The sequence below is a fragment of the Harpia harpyja genome, chromosome 13 (assembly GCF_026419915.1).
Source record: "Harpia harpyja isolate bHarHar1 chromosome 13, bHarHar1 primary haplotype, whole genome shotgun sequence".
NCBI lineage: Eukaryota > Metazoa > Chordata > Aves > Accipitriformes > Accipitridae > Harpia > Harpia harpyja.
This window is the reverse complement of record NC_068952.1, coordinates 22,240,079-22,260,020: the sequence shown is the minus strand read 5'-3', so window position 1 is coordinate 22,260,020 and position 19,942 is coordinate 22,240,079.

Here is a 19,942-nt window from a genome sequence, read left to right as displayed (position 1 = left end):
TGCAAAAGGCAGAATTAGAAAGTCAGGCTTCTCTGCTTAACTATTTCATTACCTGTGGTAAATAAGCATGAATGACTTAATGTCTAAAACCAGGATCAATAATTCTCATAGGGAAGGTGCACTGTGAGGCTCCCTCCATTGTTTTTCTAAGGGCTCAGATCACGCTATTGACAAGGCAGCCTGAATTCTCAGTTGCTGCTAAGTAGTCACCAGGCAGCTGTGCAGGCAACTCTGAGCCCAGAATTTCAGGAATTTCAGAGGGAATGACACAGTGTGTGCAGATACTGGGCAGACCTGCTGATACTCTTCAGTGGGACCACTGTGGGAAACTACTGTTTTTTCCAATATAGACAGACAATGCAGGCAATGTGGCAATGGTTTGTGGAAGTAAAGGTTCCCTAGCCTTACAGGATCTCAGTGTCTGTGCACAGATGCAGCAGCTTCACAAGGAAAGGAAAAGTACAATCTGGACAATATCCGGACAATATAAAATCAGCAGCAGTAGCTGCATCAGTCACCTTACCAGTAAAATGTGGGGATGACTGCTCTAGTGCATAATTCCTCAGTGGATGGGGGTGATCAGGGAAGCTGTCAAAAAAAAAATTTCTGAAAAACAGTGTGGTTGATTTCCTGGAGGCCAAGCAATTTGTTTCAACACAGCTGCAGTGGGCTTATTTTCTGTCACTGTAACCACTTCATTTGGATCTAGATGGAAAGGGGCTATGATTGTTGTGTTTAGAAAGTATCGCTGCTTTGGAAGGTCAAGCTCACAGACAGCATTTTCACAGAGAAACCACAAAAATCCAGGGATGATCAGTACAGATCCCTGGCCGACTCTTTCTTTACTCTTAGATAAAAACATTTGGGTAAGACAAACGGAACACAAATTTGGACATTGCTAGAAGCATGTCTCACATCCAGAGTCACACAAAAGATTTCCAGTATACTGAAGTTGGATTTCTTAGTTATAAGCAAGGATGGGTTTATTTTCTGGAGTAAAGGGTGCTGAACCTCCTTGGCACAGAAACAGGGTGGGAAGTGTTGTGGAAATTGCCAAAATCATGATAGTTGACTGTCCTTTCCTCTGCCACAAATGCTCCAACTCTTCTTCCTTTTCAAAATCAGATGTGCAGCACTGCTGAGATCTTTCACGCCACACATGTCTGAGGTTTATTTGATCTAGACCATCTGCCACATCTGTGTTTCATATTTGTTATAGTCAGTGGTAAAAGACTCTTGTCTCCACATAAGGGTTTTGAAGTTGGAGCCAGAGTGAGGTCTGTTTGCGACCGCAGTCAGGTCATGTAGTCTGAGCTGATGCCTGGAAGAACTTCTGCTTTATGGGGGAAGCTGGTGGTCCTGTAGGTACAGTGGCACTGACAGAGGAGAACAACATGAGGTATTCTGAAATGCCTTCTTCCCTGTGAATATACTTTGTTCTTATACAGTTCCCGTCTTCCTCTTCATTAACATACCCCCCTTAATCCAGGAGGAATTAGTTAGGGACCTGTTACGCCATCTGGACACTCACAAATCTATGGGACCTGATGGGATCCATCCAAGAGTACTGAGGGAACTGGCAGAGGTCCTTGCCAAGCCACTCGCTATCATCTATCAGCGTTCCTGGTCAACAGGGGAGGTCCCAGAGGACTGGAGGCTTGCCAATGTGACTCCCATTTATAAGAAGGGTCAGCGGGAGGATCCGGGGAAATACAGGCCTGTCAGCCTGACCTCAGTGCTGGGGAAGATTATGGAACGGTTTGTCTTGAAAGCACTCACATGACAACTCCAGGATAAGAAGGGGATCAGGCCCAGTCAGCATGGGTTTACAAAAGGCAGGTCCTGCTTGACCAACCTGATCTCCTTCTATGACCAGGTGACCCGCCTAGTGGATGAGGGAAAGGCTGTCGATGTTATTTTCCTAGGCTTCAGCAAGGCCTTTGACACTGTCTCTCATGGCATACTCCTTGAGAAGCTGGCGTCTTGTGGCCTGGATAAGTGCACTATTCACTGGGTGAAAAACTGGCTGGATGGCCGAGCCCAGAGGGTAGTGGTGAATGGGGTGAAATCCAGTTGGCGGCAGCTCATGAGTGGTGTTCCCCAGGGCTCGGTGTTGGGCCCTGTTCTGTTTAATATCTTTATTGATGATTTGGATGAGGGGATTGAGTGCACCCTCAGCAAGTTTGCAGACGACACCAAGTTGGGAGGGAGGGTCGATCTGCTTGAGGGTAGGGAGGCTCTACAAAGAGATCTGGACAGGCTGGATCGATGGGCTGAGGCCAATTGTATGAAGTTTAACAAGGCCAAGTGCCGGGTCCTGCACTTCGGTCACGGCAACCCCATGCAGCGCTACAGGCTTGGGGAAGAGTGGCTGGAAAGCTGCCCAGCAGAGAAAGACCTGGGGGTGCTGGTTGACAGCCAGCTGAATATGAGCCAGCAGTGTGCCCAGGTGGCCAAGAAGGCCAATCACATGCTAGCCTGTATCAGGAACAGCGTGGCCAGCAGGAACAGGGAGGTGGTTGTTCCCCTGTACTCGACACTGGTGAGGCCGCACCTCGAGTACTGTGTTCAGTTTTGGGCCCCTCACTACAGGAAAGACATTGAGCTGCTAGAGCGTGTCCAGAGAAGGGCAACCAAGTTGGTGAGGGGCCTGGAGCACAAGTCTTATGAGGAGCGGCTGAGGGATCTGGGGCTGTTCAGTCTAGAAAAGAGGAGGCTGAGGGGAGACCTTATCGCTCTTTACAACTACCTGAAAGGGGGTTGTAGTGAGGTGGGTGTTGGTCTCTTCTGTCAGGTGTCTGGAGATAGGACAAGAGGAAATGGCCTCAAGTTGAGGCAAGGGAGATTTAGGTTAGACATTAGGAAAAATTTTTTTACTGAGAGGGTTGTCAAACATTGGAATGGGCTGCCCAGGGAAGTGGTTGAGTCACCATCCCTGGAGGTATTCAAAAAGCGAGTGGATAGGGTACTCCAGGGCATGGTTTAGGGGGCATGGTTAATGGTTGGACTTGATGACCTTGAAGGTCTTTTCCAACCGAAATGATTCTATGATTCTATGATAGAAATGTAGAGCCCTGTGCTGATGTAAATGCATGCCATGCCACTTCAGGATGTTGGAAATCCAGTTTTTTAGCTAACTGTAAACAGGATGCTGGATTCCTGTCCCTTGCACACTTTCAACCATAGTGTCTAGATACGGCCTGTTCCTGCTTTGCAAAAATTAATAGGAAAAAATGTTACTGCCATACATCCAAAGGAGGATTACTCCTTTGATCCAGGCAAAAAATCAGTGACTGGGAGGAACTTGCAACAAAAATGAGTATTTTTTCCTTCTCTTTCTCAGCAGAAAAGATACCCTCAAAAAGCCCTGTAGGACAAGCTTTCCAGTAAGCACTCACTGTGTGTCCTGCCAGTGCTCTTATTTCTAGATGCTGTGTTACCTGCTAGTTCCTATGGAAGACAAAACCCTTATCCTGCTGACTTCTAAATTGCTCCTTCCACTCATGTGCAATGAGAACTGGGTTCAAACCCTTGTTTTTGCTGACAGTCCATTATGTGCTTGGAGGCCATTATATCTGCTCTACAGACAATATGGAGCCATGATGCTATAAGGAAGTGTAAGAATAATCAGGATAAATTCTGCACAGCTTCGCATGCTTGCAGCAAACACCATTGTATGAACAATCAATTCCACAGCAGCAGCAGAGCATTTCCCAGGGGAAACCTGCAAAGTGTGAAAGACTTCCCACTCATCCTGTTATTGATGTGCTTGTATTGATTCCTTCATCAGTGCTGCTGCTCTGAGCTACTTCACATGCAGCACAAAGTCTAATCATACTCTTCAGCTGTATTTCTTTGACAAAGAGACCTGTTTCAGGCTGGTGGATTTAGACACTAATAGAAGCTGAAAGAAAGTGAAAAGAAGGAGCTCTGCTGTTTGTTAAGGCTGGTGTTTTTCTCTGTAAGGTAAAACTATTATCCAAACACTCCTTATATATAGACTTACGTCTTGATTTGCTAATGGCATTATTATGGACTCACAGCATCCTAGAAAGAGAACAAACCTCTTCCATGAAAGCGATGTGATTGAAAATGTCTCTTCAGAAACCATAATGGATAGTAAAGTTTGTAACCATTTGCTTGTAAGCTGTGAAAGCAGCTCTTCTCTCTGACTCAGGGAATGTAAACCAAGCATTATGGTCTTTTAAATTACAGTCAATTCTGTGAGCATATATAGTAGCAAGAATGGAGGAGAGCAAGTAGTTTCACTACTGTTGCAGTGATTCCGTTATGCCTTAAAACATTAGGCTGAATTTTATACAGATCCCCAGCTACCTGTGTTACTGTTTTTAAGGTAGCATCTCAAGCATTTTAAGACTCACTATTTATGCATCATAGAGGATTAATTCTTCATTAATTTAGTGAACAGTAAATACATATACCCACTTCTTCCAGTTCAAAAACATTAAACTGTCTGTTTTTCAGGCCCCATTTTATTAAGATGGGACAACACAGAAAGTGAGCTTGGGTAAGTTTCCAGTAGATCACATGTTCCTTGCTAGTACTGTTCCTTAGACAAACCTAGTTTTCCATTTCTGGGTACATCACTTGTCCTGCTCATGGAGTTTTAAGCCCTGTTCTCAGTTTATGCCCCTCTGTATGGCCCCTTTGACTCAGACCTGGCAATTAAGCAGATCCCTCCTTAGGCTGCAGAAACCTGCTAACGTGATCTTCAGCCTTCAGCAGCAATTCCTGGGCTGGGTGAAAGGAGGGCCAGGCAAACCTTTCATTCCTTGTAATATCAAACTGTGTGTGAAAGTCCTGCAGAGAAGCCAGCACTATGAGTGATTCATGCAGCAGCACGAATTGTACTGGCTGTTCACTGATAAGTTGCACCCCTGGTGAGAGATTAGCCCATAAATCACTGTGGGGAGGTCATTTATTTGATGTAATCAGTTAGGCCTGCCCATTTTGGCAGCCTCCTACTTCCTTTCTTTTCCTTTTTTCCTTTTTTTAATTAATCTCACCAAAGGGAACAACCACAGTTGCATGCCTTCTCTCATTCCCTGCTCCAGCCTATGCATCTCCTCGTCTCTTGCCCAGCTCCCAGATCTTTCCACTTCACATCTCATCAAGTGCTAGCTTCCTGTAAGTGAGCCCTTCAGCTGCATCTTTTACCCATGGTCTTCAAAGCCATTTACAAATATACAGGGCTTCAGGCTCTAAACCCTTTTCTGCCTGCCTCATCTTGTAGGTGGAGAAGCTAGGATTTACATGGCTAAGTAAACAATTTGCCCAAACTCAGGACTCTGGCAGTATTTTACACTACAGTGATGTGCCAGTAACTTGTACAGACTGGACTACTGTACAGCTGTTTTGGATGCTGATTATCACAGGTCTGTAGCAGAATAAGCCTTGCAGAAGAATAAGCTTTACAGGTCACCCCGTAGTTATTTGCCTACTCATTGTATTTGTTTATGTAGTGCCCAGAAGCTGGAGAGGAAAAGCTCTTTCATAGGTGAGATTTCACAGCAGCACACAAAGGCAAACATGATACACCTGATGCAGTTTGAGAGCCTCCTCTGAGCCAGGAGGTGCTCCTCCTGGGCTCTTTATGCAGGCTGAGAGCAGAGACCAAGTGTACCCACAGACATTGCAACCTCTTCTCCCACTTCACTAGTGGCCTGGTTGCCTATGTTTGAGGCCATCATGACCACACCTGCTCCGCTCTTCTCCTTCAGGTACTATGGGACTGTGTCCTGGCCAGTGAGGGCATTGCCTTGCCAGCTTTACTGTCACCCTCACTGAGAAGCCTGCTCTTGCTGCTCCTTGGCCGATCATGTTATAAGTCAGTTCCAACCAGTCATTGAATAGATGCAATAGGAGCAACCTCCCTTAGACCACTGGAGACAAAGTAGTAGAGAATTGCTAACATGGAAAAAGCCTGTGGAGTGGAGACAAGTCATGAATTATATGGCTTCTGATAACCTATTTTCAGATTGTTTCATATCTTTCTATTCTTCACTTTCAAACTTCAAAGAATATCACTTTAAACCTTGCAAGATCATGAGCGAAGACTCAAAAGGCACAGTCACACATCATTATCGCAGGATCTCAGCAGAGATCCTAGGGAGCTGGTATCCCTAGAGCTGTGGCTACAGGAATTTGCTGAGCCATTGAGAATCAGCAATCATTGAGAAATGATTTTTTTCTGTGTCAAAGCAAGACCGTCCACCTGAAAACCCAATTTTCTGTACTTTGAGTGGTGCGCTGTGTAACCACAACGACCTTGTTGCTGAAATCCGGAATAGAACTCCTTAACAGCAATGAGAAGTTAAGAAGCAGGCACTCCTTTATTGCAGCGCTGGGCACACGGGGGATTGCTCCACCTATCGTGTGTACCTGTCTAGTCTAACTGTGCAGGTTAAATACACACCTGTTACACATATTCACTAAATTTCTAGGAAATGTTATACATAATCATTAACTTCCCGATAAATCATTAGCATATGTAAATGTCTCTTCACGCAGGTGCAGTGAAGGTCTCTGGTGGTCTTCAGAAGCCCTCTGGTGGTCTTCCATAGTCTTCCTCACTTGTCTGCTTCTTGACCTCTCTTAGGTGATTCTGCGCAGTACGATTCTCACCATCATCTATATTAGTTTACATAAAAATGCATACTATGTCTATTCTTAAATTTAACCTTTCTAATAATTGGTCCTTCAGTCACACCATCTTATTAATATTCTTATGTTAAAACAATCATTGGTTAATCTCACTTAACTCTACTGATTAGAATCCTCGATAATTAGATCGAGGTGGGAAGGGTAAGGGGTTTCCAAGCAGCAAACTGGTGTCCATAACAGTTTCCTTAGTTTCCTAAAACAAAACACTACAAATGAACAAATCTTTGTCAAAGTTTCTGTGGTTAACTGATTTTAGACAATACTTGAATTCTTATGGTTACACATAGTACATTTTCTAAAGTTCCTAAGTTCCTATGACTACATTTCAAACTTAACACTCCCATACCTATGTTTCACAATTTTCTACTTCTTAATCAAACCAAACTCTTTTATGTGATTAAATTTTGATTTCTTTACCAGAATATTTGCAACAACCTGATTCAAAACTGCCAAAACTTGAGTAGTCATGCAGATGCATCTTACATTTTCCTATTTGTGACTGTTTCAGAAGGGAAAATGAACAAAACCACAGCAAGAGTCTGACAAGGGCATTTTTTGCATTATAAGGGCTAAGGGAAAAGTTTATTTTGTTTTGTGAGTTGTTTTTAAATGAAAGCTTCAGTTCTGTGAATAATATAGGACCCCCAAAGTCAACGACTGTGGGGGTCTACCACTAACTTTCTGCTAAATCAACTTTGTGTTTGTGAAGCAGCTCACCTTTTCTGAGGGAAAAATAGAAGCATTGTCTCCCAACAGAAACTACATGCATGATAATTTTGCATGTAAAATCTTGTCTGTGCAAAAAGGGTACTTATGGATGTAATAATACTTTTGCACATAAAAATTTATGTGTAGCTAAATGTGCACAAAGGTTTCATTTAATTAGCTATTTAGTTAAGGTAGTTTACTACTGGTAATGATATCACAAAGCCGGTCGAAGAAACTCTCAAAGACTCGTTTTGGAGTTTTAGAAAGCAGGCATTCTTTATTGCAGCACTGGATGCATGGGGGATAATTCCACCTAGTGTGCATGCCACAGCTTTAGCACTAACAGGTTATATAGAATAACTAATTACATATTAATCAGATTAGTATACATATACATAAAAATTATTGTAACTGATTATCATAGTACTGCCTACATCCGATCATACACAATGAAGAATTCATTTGAATCGAAGGACTGATTTTACGACCACCAACCCATTTGAGATTCTGTTGGCTGTCCTTGAAGTCTTTGTTCTTGTCCTTGTTCTTTGATCTTGAAGCTTAACACAGTTTCAATCAATCACATGTGGTCAGTTTCAACATTGTTCTCATCTAGTGTACAGGAACATCTAGTCATAAGAGCAAAGAACTACAAAACTTATGAGTAACTACCTCTACTAGTTAATTGCTTGGCTATACTTTTGTCTATTGTTTCAATCATAGTGTTAGTATAAGATTTCTAATAATTATTTACCAAACCTCACTTTTTACAGTCATCTAGCAGCAAACCAGTTTCCACAGCTGGTACAAAATATTAAAACCATAAAAATATTTAGACATACCATACAGAATGTATGGACATATGCTATCAGTAACCCTTCATGTTATTCTGATATTACACATAAGGACAGTATAACTATCAGTCTATCTGTGTTTCTACACAAATGCTTATAAATAATGAATAGAATTTCAATTCTGTTATTAAAAAATACCAAAGAAATTAAGCTATTAACTCCATTAACTAAAGCTAATAATTCACTTCATTAGCATGGCAAAGAGACTTAGTATGAGATAAAAATCACTCATACAAATAAAAGACATATACTTCTAGAGAAACCATTAAGTCTTAATAACAAAATGAACAGCAAGGGACCAAAATGAAGGTTTAAATATAAACTGAAAGATAGCTAGAAAGAATATGAATAAAAAGCGCTCTGAATGAACTCAGAGTTGTATCCTCATTCCTGAAGAACTCTCACGCCTCCTTCCCTGCAACGTTGTGCAGTTAGAAACAGCTCCAGTGAGAACGAGCTCTCTTTTGTTGACTGGCTGCTGTGAAAGGGCTTTTGAAAATTGTCATGAAACACTATTTAAAAAAACCCAACAAAACAAATGAAAAAAACAAAACAAGGGAAGAATGCAGCTTCTGCACAGCTTAATAATGGACAAAGTGAAAAGACACCATAAAACCAGCTTGTCTTGATCACATCAGATCTGGGTCCAAACAAATGTTGGCTGTACTGGGGGCTAGAGCCTAAATGTCAGGACAGCATTGCTTTCCCTTGGACTTTTCCCCACTAATCTTGATTTGAAACTTCCCAAATTTACAGCTGGACTCCTGGAGCTATCTTGAACCATGGTCTTTGAAACCTATTATGCCACTACACCGGCAAAGGGCACTAGTAGGCCTCTGTGTGTTGAAAACTTGGGAGCACATCACTAACTTTGTTTCTAGGGGATCTTTTAGCTTTGATTTGCAATGGCCCACTGCTTCCAATATATCACAGTAATTAAAAGATGCTACTGCTGATAGTAATGGGCACTGAAAGCAAGCTGCATAGATGTGCTTTTTTATCAACTGGTTTGATCATAAAAGCTCCAGAGAGAAGGTAGAGAATATAATGTTGACTATCTGGGGGCTTATATGAATGTAGTTCATGGTGTCACTATCACCCCTCAACAAATATTCTTGTTGCATGCCAAAACTTAGTTTCACCATTGAGCCAAAGTGTAGAAAGCTCTATGGGGTGTGATCTTCTCCTTGTGATTAATAAATCCAGGAAAGTCATCCAGAGCAACAAGCAGATCCTAAGACAACCACATTCAATCCAAAGCTCTTTCTTCAGGGAACAGTAAAGAAAGCTTATATCCCACTGAACATTTCTAAGATACTATCAGGAGAATTTTACCCTAAAATTCACATCTAAACTTTCAAAAAATCAAGGAGTTCAAAATCAATGAGAATTCCCTTGGACCATAGGAATATGCTTTATCTTGTAATACATTCTTGTAACATATATCCTCTTCACCATTTAGCACAGAAAGGAAACGTAATATATTGTTTTAGCAAATATGACTACAAAAGGAAGATCCTGTTCATGATAGCTTTTTTACTTTTGGAAATACATAAAGACATCATTCTTTACCTAGACATACACTGGGAATTCTTTTCACTATTGACATGCCTTTAAATAGTTTGCAATGAGCAAAACTACCTTGTAAATTGCCTTCCAATAGTACTGAAATAGCCTGATACAAACTGCACCCTAATTGCTAAATTAGGACTGTGTTCTTTGCTGAGCTAATTTCCTTGCTAAATGGGCACGTGGTGTGTCAGTTAAGGGCTTTTTATCAGGTTATTACAATTAGGGATTATATAGTTTCAATGTAATTGAATTTTAACAAGGACGACTTAAGCAAATACACCTCCATAAATGATGCAGCACTGATGCTATGCTGAGAAACTGAAAATGACAATTCACTGGAGCCAGCTGGACCTAGGGGAGTCTTTAAGGCCTTAATTTTTTTTTTTTTTTTTTACATTATTCTTAGCCCTGTCTCCTTTGCTGGCCCAGCCACAGAGTCCAGTGGATCTGGACTCTGCTTTCATTTCAGTTATCTCAGAATTGCTGAATAGGTTTCTCTGCTCTGAAAGTCCAGCTTGATTGTCATTCATTCTTTCTTAGATGCACTCGGTAACAAATGCAGCAATGAATGCAGTTCACACCCAGCAGACTTAATGGCCTACAGCAGATAAAGAAAAACATGGAATACCTTGTGTAAGTCTTGTCCATGTATATTGAGAGTTAGCTCTCTGCTGAAAAGTGCAAGCTGAATTCTAGTGGTGGGTTTCAGGTGCTAAATCTTTCCTGGAGGAGCAGTAAGTGTTATTTTTATACATGGTAGTACAAGAGGTCTGACTTCCCCCAAAGACACAGCTTCTCACTGAGAACTGAGGCAGTGGAAAATGAAAAATACCTGCCTCAAAGTATGTTCTGATTAAGAAGAAAATAAACCTCTCTCAGCTGTGCTGATTATTGAGGAGAGGGAGGAAGATACATGTGATATTACAGAACATCCGGGAAGGGATGTCAAAAAGACAAGCCAAACCCAGACACATACCCTTCACCACCAGCAAAGAAAACTCTAGAAGGCTGGGTTTACAACAGCATTACTTAGCCACTCTATACTTGTAGTAGATAGGACCAGTGTGGGGCAAATAAATGGTGTGTGATTCATTTCTGACAAGAAGAAACACTTCTGAAACACTGTAAAATAGATAATTTGATAATGCAAATGCAAAGACAGTTTGTGAAGCTCAAAAACCCCCAAGATGCCAAGTAACTAATGCATTAAGTGAGATGTCAATGTTTGTCAACAGGGATTGCAGCTATTTCTGCTTATGAATATGGAAATAATCCAAGCAATCCTCCAAAAAGAAAATACCTTGATAAGCTCTACAGCTATTGTGTTTTAATTGCTGGTAAATACCAGCTCCAATAATGGCATCTGCTGTGTACCTCTTCATAGTGCACTGGAATGAGCTAATGATTGCAGAGCAGAAGGCTGGCCTGAAGCCACTGCAGGTGTACACCTTAATGAAGGTCTCAAGGGGAGAGAGGTGCACTGAGCAAAAGACTTCTGAAACTGCTGAAGCTGTTGGAGTAGAGAGGGGATCAGTGGAGGCCCATTTTACCCAAAGAAAGATGCACACACATTAAGGATGTTTGCTTGGCAACTGCCTGCCTCACATGGACACAGATATAAAACTGGCTGTAATGCCGTGATATGCTCAGATGCAGAAATATGTCTGATAACAGTTACCATAATGAGCATATTAGACATTGCTCGTTGCATCCTTGAAAAACAATCCAGGCCCAGCTCTCACTGAACCACAGTGAATTCAGCATCACAGTGCTGATATGGAAGAAAGTGTGCTGATGGCAGCTCCTTTTATCTTTACATTTTCCATTACTAGACTAAATGTTTGCTGAGAATAAAGGATTACCCCTGTCCTGCCCCATCCCTAACCACGTGGCTCTGGAGGCTCCTCAAAGGAAGGCTGTGGAGCACAACGAGAAGAGAGCTCATGGGGAAGAAATAAAAATATGCTCAGAATTGTTCCAGTGATCCGACTATCTCAGGATGACTTCAAACATTAAGACATTTTGAGGCATTTCAAACACCTAATCATTAAGTTAAAGATGATCCCAAATCAGATGGCAGGACCACTTAGTGGACACGAGGAAGCCTGGATATTTTCTGTGCTACTGATGGGTCGTGCATCCTGAAGAAAGTCCTTTCACCTCGTGCTGTCCCTCTTTTCTTCCTATTCTACTGTTCAGGCACATGCTGAGGTTCAAGCTGTCTGCCTATGTGACCAAGGTGCAAATGACGATTTGTTCAGGGTTAGAGAGGAATGAGGGCCTTCTGTTCTTCCAGTGTGCTATTTCACATGCCAAAAGGAAAAGTACTTCTAAATCTGCCCAGTCGATCTGTCATTTTATATTCAGATGGTAAAACCTCCCCAGGTTCTTAGGAGCCTTCTTGGTCTCCATCCCCACTTCTCCCTTTGCTTCTTATGGTCCTTTGTGGTCCACCATGCTCCTTGGGTCCTTCTCCCAGCTGTGTTAATCTTCATCTGCTCCTAATATTTAATATAGTGAGTATTATATGTGTTAGTGAAGATCTTTCTAACTTTCTGGGAGGATCAGTAACTTTCATTCTTAAACTTCCCTGTAGAATTGGACATGTGGGAGCAAGGTTAACGTGGTATGTCTGATCTGCCTCAAAACTGGTTCTGTTTAGGTTCCCGGTCTCTGATGACTGCTGACTCCTAAAAATGAACATTGAGCAAATGTATAATCAAGAGGCAAAAAAGAACTCAGCATACGGTGCTGAGTGTTTCTCTGGAGCCATGTTTCAGATCTAGACAATATTTGCAAAAAGCATCATCATCGCCATCTGAGGGCTTTTTGGTGGAGTGACTTGAAAGTACATTTTCCAGCATCTAGAAGGTATAATCTGTAAAAAACCTACCATATGGCAGGATTTGAGCCTGAGACCTGCACTATAAGTCACTGCTGCTAAACATTGTTTTAGCACAATATAGTTTCCTTTTGCCAGCTGTAGAATGTTAGTTTCTAGTGACGCCATGACTAAAGAAGGACACCATGCTGCCATTTACTCTGATTTGCCACCTACAATTTCATCAGAGAAGCAAATGATTGAATATACATGGAGACTGAAGTAACCTCTTAACCCTGAGAGTGCTCTTTTCAAGAGAAGGAATTAGACATGTTGATGCAAGGCTCTGTGGGAAAAGTTTGTACTTCACTTAGTTTGTTGGTATATCAAACTGACACTCTAAAAATAGACATGCAACAAACAGTTAATAATAATAACACAGCAATGTCCAGCAGAGCCATTAAGCCTATAAACTCATTCCCCAACACATACACACCTCTTGCCTTCTTTCCTGTTCTGAGCAAATGCCATTGCATCAAATATTGTCTGTATTATGTAGCTGTGGAAATAAGCTTCCTTCTGTTTTGACAATTCGATTACACACACATTTACTCTGGGTGTAATTCTGAAGTCTTGCTCCAGCTCAGTTGCTTGGTTAAACTGCTGTGCTGCAGAGAGGGAGAGGAGGGAGCAGCTGAATCATACAGCTGTGTGCAGCCTTGCTCTTCTCAGTGACCTCAGTCTGTGGGACTCTACTCTACCCTCATATGCAGACAAGAGTGCTAATCAATAGCAGCGTCTTTGCTGCACATAACAGCATATGCTGTACTTTGACCTTTCCTTGCCTTTCTAAATAAGGGTAGAGATATCCACCAGCTGATAATTAATTAAGTGCCAATTTTTAATCTGTTGTGTTGTTACCGAAAAAGCAGGTCAAAGAAACTCTCTAAGACTCGATTTTGGAGTTTTAGAAAGCAGTCATTCTTTATTGCAGCACTGGGTGCATGGGGGATCGCTCCACCTATTGTGCACACCGTTACCTACAGCAAGCAAAATTTATATTATTCCAGTCATACATACTATTATTATCATTTACATAGTGTCCACCCTTTGGTCACGTGCAGTGTGGGTCATCTCTTTCTCCTAGTTAACTGGCCTTGGCAATTTTTAATTACAAAAACTCAGCAGAACTCAAAGCTTATTATCAAGGCCCAAGGCTTCTTGTCTGTTGACACACATCAGGCCCAAGGCCCTCCTGTCTGTTGGCGCCTCCAGCACATACCATTGACAAAGCTCAAGTTTTTCTTATCTAATTAGTTACATACCAAAATTTTGAAGTTTTCAAGCAAGCAAAAGTTCGTTAGTACAGCAATACAGTAAAATTTTCCTTCTCCTGCCTTTGTTCAAGGCATCGGTATGTATCTGGGGACAGATACTTACTACTGAAGAAACAAAGATGGCTAAAATCTTCACTTACTATTTCAACCTCTTGGTAGGTCTAACCATACAGGTATTTCACATTTAACACCTTGCAGTTGACCTAGTCTAGGGTCAATACCATCCATCATTATTTCCCATCTATGTGGGCTAGATTCAGTTGAGGGGTTTTGTTGTTGTTGTTTTGGGTTGCGTTGGGTTGGGTTTTTTTTGTTTTTTTAATCGTTTCTTTGACTCATACTTATTAGAAGATGAACATAAATCTTCAGTGCTGTCTCCAGTGCAGTCCACCTTCACTAGAGGTGTTGGCTTAACAACAAAAGTATACACCAGAAGATTTTTAAAGTACCCTTTGCACAAGGTTATACCATTCCTTGTATGAAAACCACCAATCAAATGTGAAAGACTCTGATTTCAGATTAATTGGAAGAAGAAGGAACACGGAAGCCTGAAGTTTTAGAATAGAAGGATGTTTATTTCAAGCTTTTCTAAAAGGCTTGGGTTCAGGGTGGTATGAAGGCTTAGCTTAAGGTTGGATCTGAAGACCTTTGGTCAGTTCCAAATATTTCATTTAGATAACTTCAGATGGGCTCTAGTATGTTTAACACAAATCTGTCTGCATTTTAGCTAGCTAGTGAAGTAATGCTGAGACAAGTGCTGCAGATATCTAGGGATTTAGGCAATGGGACTAATATTTGTGAAGATCACCAGAGAGTGTCCATTTAACTTAAAAACTGCAGCTTTGGCATGCTGAAGGTCCCTGTCTCAACGAAGAAAAATTGGGCACTCTGCTAGATGGCCAGTGTCTTCAAGCACCTGATATGTAGCCTGAAGTTAAGTCCCTCCACAAGGTGGCTGGATACTTCCTTGTTTTGGTAGAAGTGAGCCTCAAAAGTACTGAAAATTTAACTTTGTGTTGTAAAGAAACCTCAGACAGCCTGTTCAGCTTTTGATAGAATGCTGGTTGATGTCTTTTGAAAGACACCACTTTCCTGGTCAGGCTACAAATCTTGCTTTATATCAGTACCATTTATCTGGTAACTGAAAGCAAATATGGTCACTGTCGTCAATGGAGATGAAGTTGCCCTGTTTTTTAGTATAATGATGGACATCTTCAGAAGTTGGACTTATGGTGGGGTGGGTTTTCTTCTGGACATAGCTTTTTTTGACCATCAGGAAAGAGGCTTCAAACTGTGAATGTGCTTTGTTTAGTTTTCTAAAGTTCGCTAGGGTGAATAGTGTTTCTGGTGCTTGAATAATTTGAAAAATTGGTGCTGTATAAATGGCTAAGCCAGGTTCTCATACTGTTAGCCTTAATAATTAGACAGGAAAAGCACAGACCATGTCTTTCTTGAGAGCTTTGCCTGCACAAAAGGCAAAATTTTATAATTCGGGCCAGTCTCATTTATTATAAAACATTAGCAAAGGCTTGTGTACTATTGATGATAGGAAGAAAGAAAAGCTATTTGAAACACAACTTAAAAAAACCCAAACCCCTTACTATTTCTCTACTCACTTTGTTTTGAAATTTTTCACCTGAATCTTCCAAGTATACTTTACCAAGATAGAAAAAAATCTTCTTAATAAGAGGAAGAAATAGCATGGTGTCTTTCCAGGATTTGGGTCAAGCACCCCAGATGAGCAGCATTAGTCACAAGCCATTAGAATAGCTAGACTGAACTGCTCTGTGGCTGCAACTGAGCAGGAGCTGAGCACTCAAAGCAGAATCATGCAGTGCAAAGAACAGCACTTCTGGCAAAAGCAAAATAAAACCCCAAGTCCCCAGTAAATATTGTTTGCATATATAGTTCACCATGGCTGGCTACCAGGAGGAATAAAACATGTGGAAGACAGTGCTTTTAGCTGAGGGTACACAGCTTGACTTAGATAATAAAGGATGATGGTACAGGATCTGGAGCAATAAACACCATATTTTAATGAATAATTTTTTGAAATAACAGAACCAGAGTCATTATAAGGGTTATCTGTTTCCATCAGCAGTCTGTTGTGTTTCTGACAGTAACCTCAGCCTGGATTTGTTTACATTATCTTTATGCTAAGAGCTTTTAGAGGTGACGTGCGGAAACAGACTCTACAATCAATGAGATTGTAAAGTAGGTATGTTTATTCAGCGCTGGGCAGCACAGGGGGTAGTCCCACCAAAGTCGTGCGCACCTGACATGGCAACTTACTTCAAATTTAAACAGTCAAGTGTTACATATACATAAGATTTTCTAATACGCCTATACATATGCATGACCTATCCCCGCTTCATATTAAAATTAGTTCCAAGAAGTCATTTCCCTAAGTCCCTCCTAACTGAGTCTGCGCAATACCTCCTTGTGGTGGTCGTAAAGATGAAGGCTGTATGTCTTCCTTGCGATGAACTCTTTACCTCTTGCTCCTGCGCAGGCTCAGTCGCCCTTTGGCTTTTGTTCAAATCGCGTGGTCGGTCTTGGCTAGCTCTTGGGGTCGGCTTCTACTTTTCATCAGGAACTATCTCTTGCTTCAGTTAGTTACAATAATGTATACATTAATCTTCGTTCCTCATCCCTTTGAACTATGTTTACTACCATTAAAACTCTATTACAAGTTAGATAATCATTAAACAGCTCCTACCTAAATCCATTCTTTACCATAATCATTAAACAACAACCCTTACCTATATCTATAATAAATAACCACACTGATACATTTTCTCCTAAAATTTCTAGCCCCCCATCTCAGAGGGGTTACTATAGCTTGTGGTTCCAATGCACCTGGAAAGTGGATGCTTGTTAGCACCTTTGCACCTGAAAGGTGAAAAAGAAGTAATCAGGAAGTCAATATATCTGAGGGGACAGTAAAATATCATTTATCTTAACTGTCTGTGGGTGACTGAGAGATATATCAGTCTAGAGAGAATAGCCATGAGGGTTTTTCAGGGGCTCCCTGCTATCTGTTGCTTTATCTGTAGTCTGAAGCTCCTGCACAACTGAGAAATTCAGAAAGTTCAGTGGAAGCTTATTGTAATGTGGTGAGTAGTTTTTGCCTTTTCTTTTGGCCAATGTAGAGATGTTTAACATTTTTATTCAAGGTTATCTTGGTGGGATTTGATTTGGATTTTATGCTTGTTACTAAAAGGTTTACTGTTTTGTCCAGTTAGCATAGAAAGTCTGGATGCCTTATTGAGAGGGTGTCCCAGTTCTTTGCAGCTACTATGCTTCACAACGTGTTGTAAAGTTGGCATATGCTGTCTTTTCCTGGACTGGGCCAGAAACTTTTCTTGATGACTCAGGAAGGAAAAGGTTTGAAATGCAGGAATTCACTGTTATTGATAGCTTCCTTTTCTTTAGTACACAGGTCTGCTTTTCCTGTAAGATCACAAGTTTGAGGAGGAGGAAGAGAAGAGGCTCTGGCATAATTCATTGTCAGGGCTTAGAGCGGGTCTTGATCCCTTTCAAGGACAGAGGATGATGTTTTTGCTCAATAAGGGCCTCATTTTTCCTGTTGTCTTTAACATCAGGCTGAGCTGTTGTGCATGGAGTGGAAAGAAAGGGAAAGTGCTCATTGCCTTAAACTCATACCTGGGGGCAAAAGATGGTGTATGAGCTTAATATCTCCTGTAGATAGGTCCTTGCAAGTTGAAACACAGACTGAGTGTGTGTGAAGAAACAGCAGAAGACTGAAGAAACAGTATTTTGTTCAGCACAGCTTGACCGGTGGGCAAAAATACGAAGCCAGGTCTATTTGCAGAATGGGAACTTTGTTATTTTGCGCTTTTCTTCTCGAGGCTTACACAAACTGAAAACCCCTGAGAGTGAGTGTTAAGAGGGCTGGTAAGGGAAAAGCTTTCCCCTATGGCCCTTGACACCTGGAAAGGAGGTGGTGAGTCTTTCCTTTTTCTTTTGAGCATGGGGGAAGAGGACAAGTGAGCAGTGGAATTTGCTTTTTTGTTATTGAAGGGCAATCTATTCTTTTTCCTTCCAGACCTGCTAGTTTTCAATCCATCCTGAGCCCAGAGACGATAATAAAGAGCTTTCACATGCAGATATGTCAATTTATTTCCACAATAGCAAACCACTAAGGGCTGAAAGGGAAGCCACTGTAAAGCTGACAGTTACGTTGTTCCCAAACCACTCTGCTCCTCAAATTCGGGAAAGGAAGTCTAATCAAAGGCCATTCAAGTCTCAGAACCACAGGACTTGCCTTCTTCATCTTCTTGATGCTTCTCATCTTTCTCAAATCTTCCTTTGTAGCAAAATCACTGACATGCTCACCTGCTTAGCTCCATCTGACCATATTACATCAAACTGCCTGGCAGAGCTGAGGATGTTTCTTCCATGGCCTGAGAAATGCCTTTTGCCCTCTTGCTCTGTGGTGTCTCTGGAGCAAAGAGAAATGGAGGGCAGGGACATGCATTTATCTATGTGGCTTCCTTGTGTCTCTGGCTATAGGGAGATACAGTTTAAGAAGGCACGCAGGCTCCAGAACTGAATGCTTTACCTTGATATATGTTCTTTATGAACTAAATGCAACCCTTTTCCCCGCTCATATGTGAGTAGAAATGGGTGAATGTACTAAAATGTTCTACACAGACTATGATAATAAAATGTTCGGATCCTTTCCTGAAAATAATGCTGCTCTCTAATGGGTTTGCAAATATAAATTAGGAAACTAAAGGGCCTATTTTATACCACTGTTTGCCCTCAGGCAAGTTGAAATGAAATGATAATTTTTCATGATGCAGTGAAAACTCAAAACAGTATCAAGTCTTGCTCAACTCTGGAAGCAGACTGGCAGCATGTATGTGTCACCCAAGCTACATACTCCTGCTTGCTAACATGGGAGTGTTTCTAGGTCTGAGATGGCTTGAGCCAAGTCAGTGGGAAGGGTCTGTGCTCAACACTTCTGTGTCAGTGATTAGCAGGGCTGGAGCAGGTCTGTGTCCATCCTATGCCCCCACCAAGGATGAACTGCTCAGGAAGGGGCAGGAATGGGGGAAACATAAAAAGGAGCTTCTGGGGACCTTTCTCCATCCAGTGCTACAATGCAGGTCCTAAAGCAGCCAGTCCTTCATGCTCTCAGAGGCACTGCTATTTGTGTGTTTCAACATACTTTGTGTATGTATGTGGGGAAACCTCTTACCTGTTGTAAACTTTAGAGTTAAGGAAGGCACAAGGAAGAATACTGTCTTTACTGTGACTCTGAAGCCAGTGCTCAAACTAACCTAGACAGTAATAAGCAAAATACAATGTCAGCCTTAGCTTCCTAAAACGTAGGTAATCCCTGCTGCTCAAGAACTTTACAGCAATACCTATGGGTATGCATTCTTCCTGTGCCATGAGCATGTCTTTGTAGGTGCACCTTGAAGCTGAGGTCAGCAGCCTTCCTCTGGGAGGTTTTGTTAATGTGCCACCACAAACACACAAGAGGACCTACCTGGATGTCAGTGGTGGCCTTTTGTTAATGCATTTGAAAGCAAATACAAAGCTTTCAAAGCCTTGAGTTAAGCCCTCTGGGACTTCTTTCTCAATAGCTGCAATGTGTGAGCATGCAGACCTCTCAGATTAGAGTGTTCCTCTGGGGTGTGTGCACTGGAGAATTGTAGAAAAGGGGAAAAATTGCTTAAGCTACCTTTCCTTCCTCCTTGTCATCCTTCCCAGAGTTCAAGTAGCTATAGAAACCTGAAGCTGTCTGGTTATGTCAGATCTTGGCAAGCAGCAGTATGGCTCATGATTTTTAAAAAGGCAGCTGGTGAACAGGGATGAATTCCAACTGCAGGCAAAAATCTCACCTTTATTCATACAGGAATGGCCTTATTGTCATCAATGAATGTCCTATTTCCTCCTACCTGTAGAGGTTTTTCTGTGAGAGAGTAATTGAA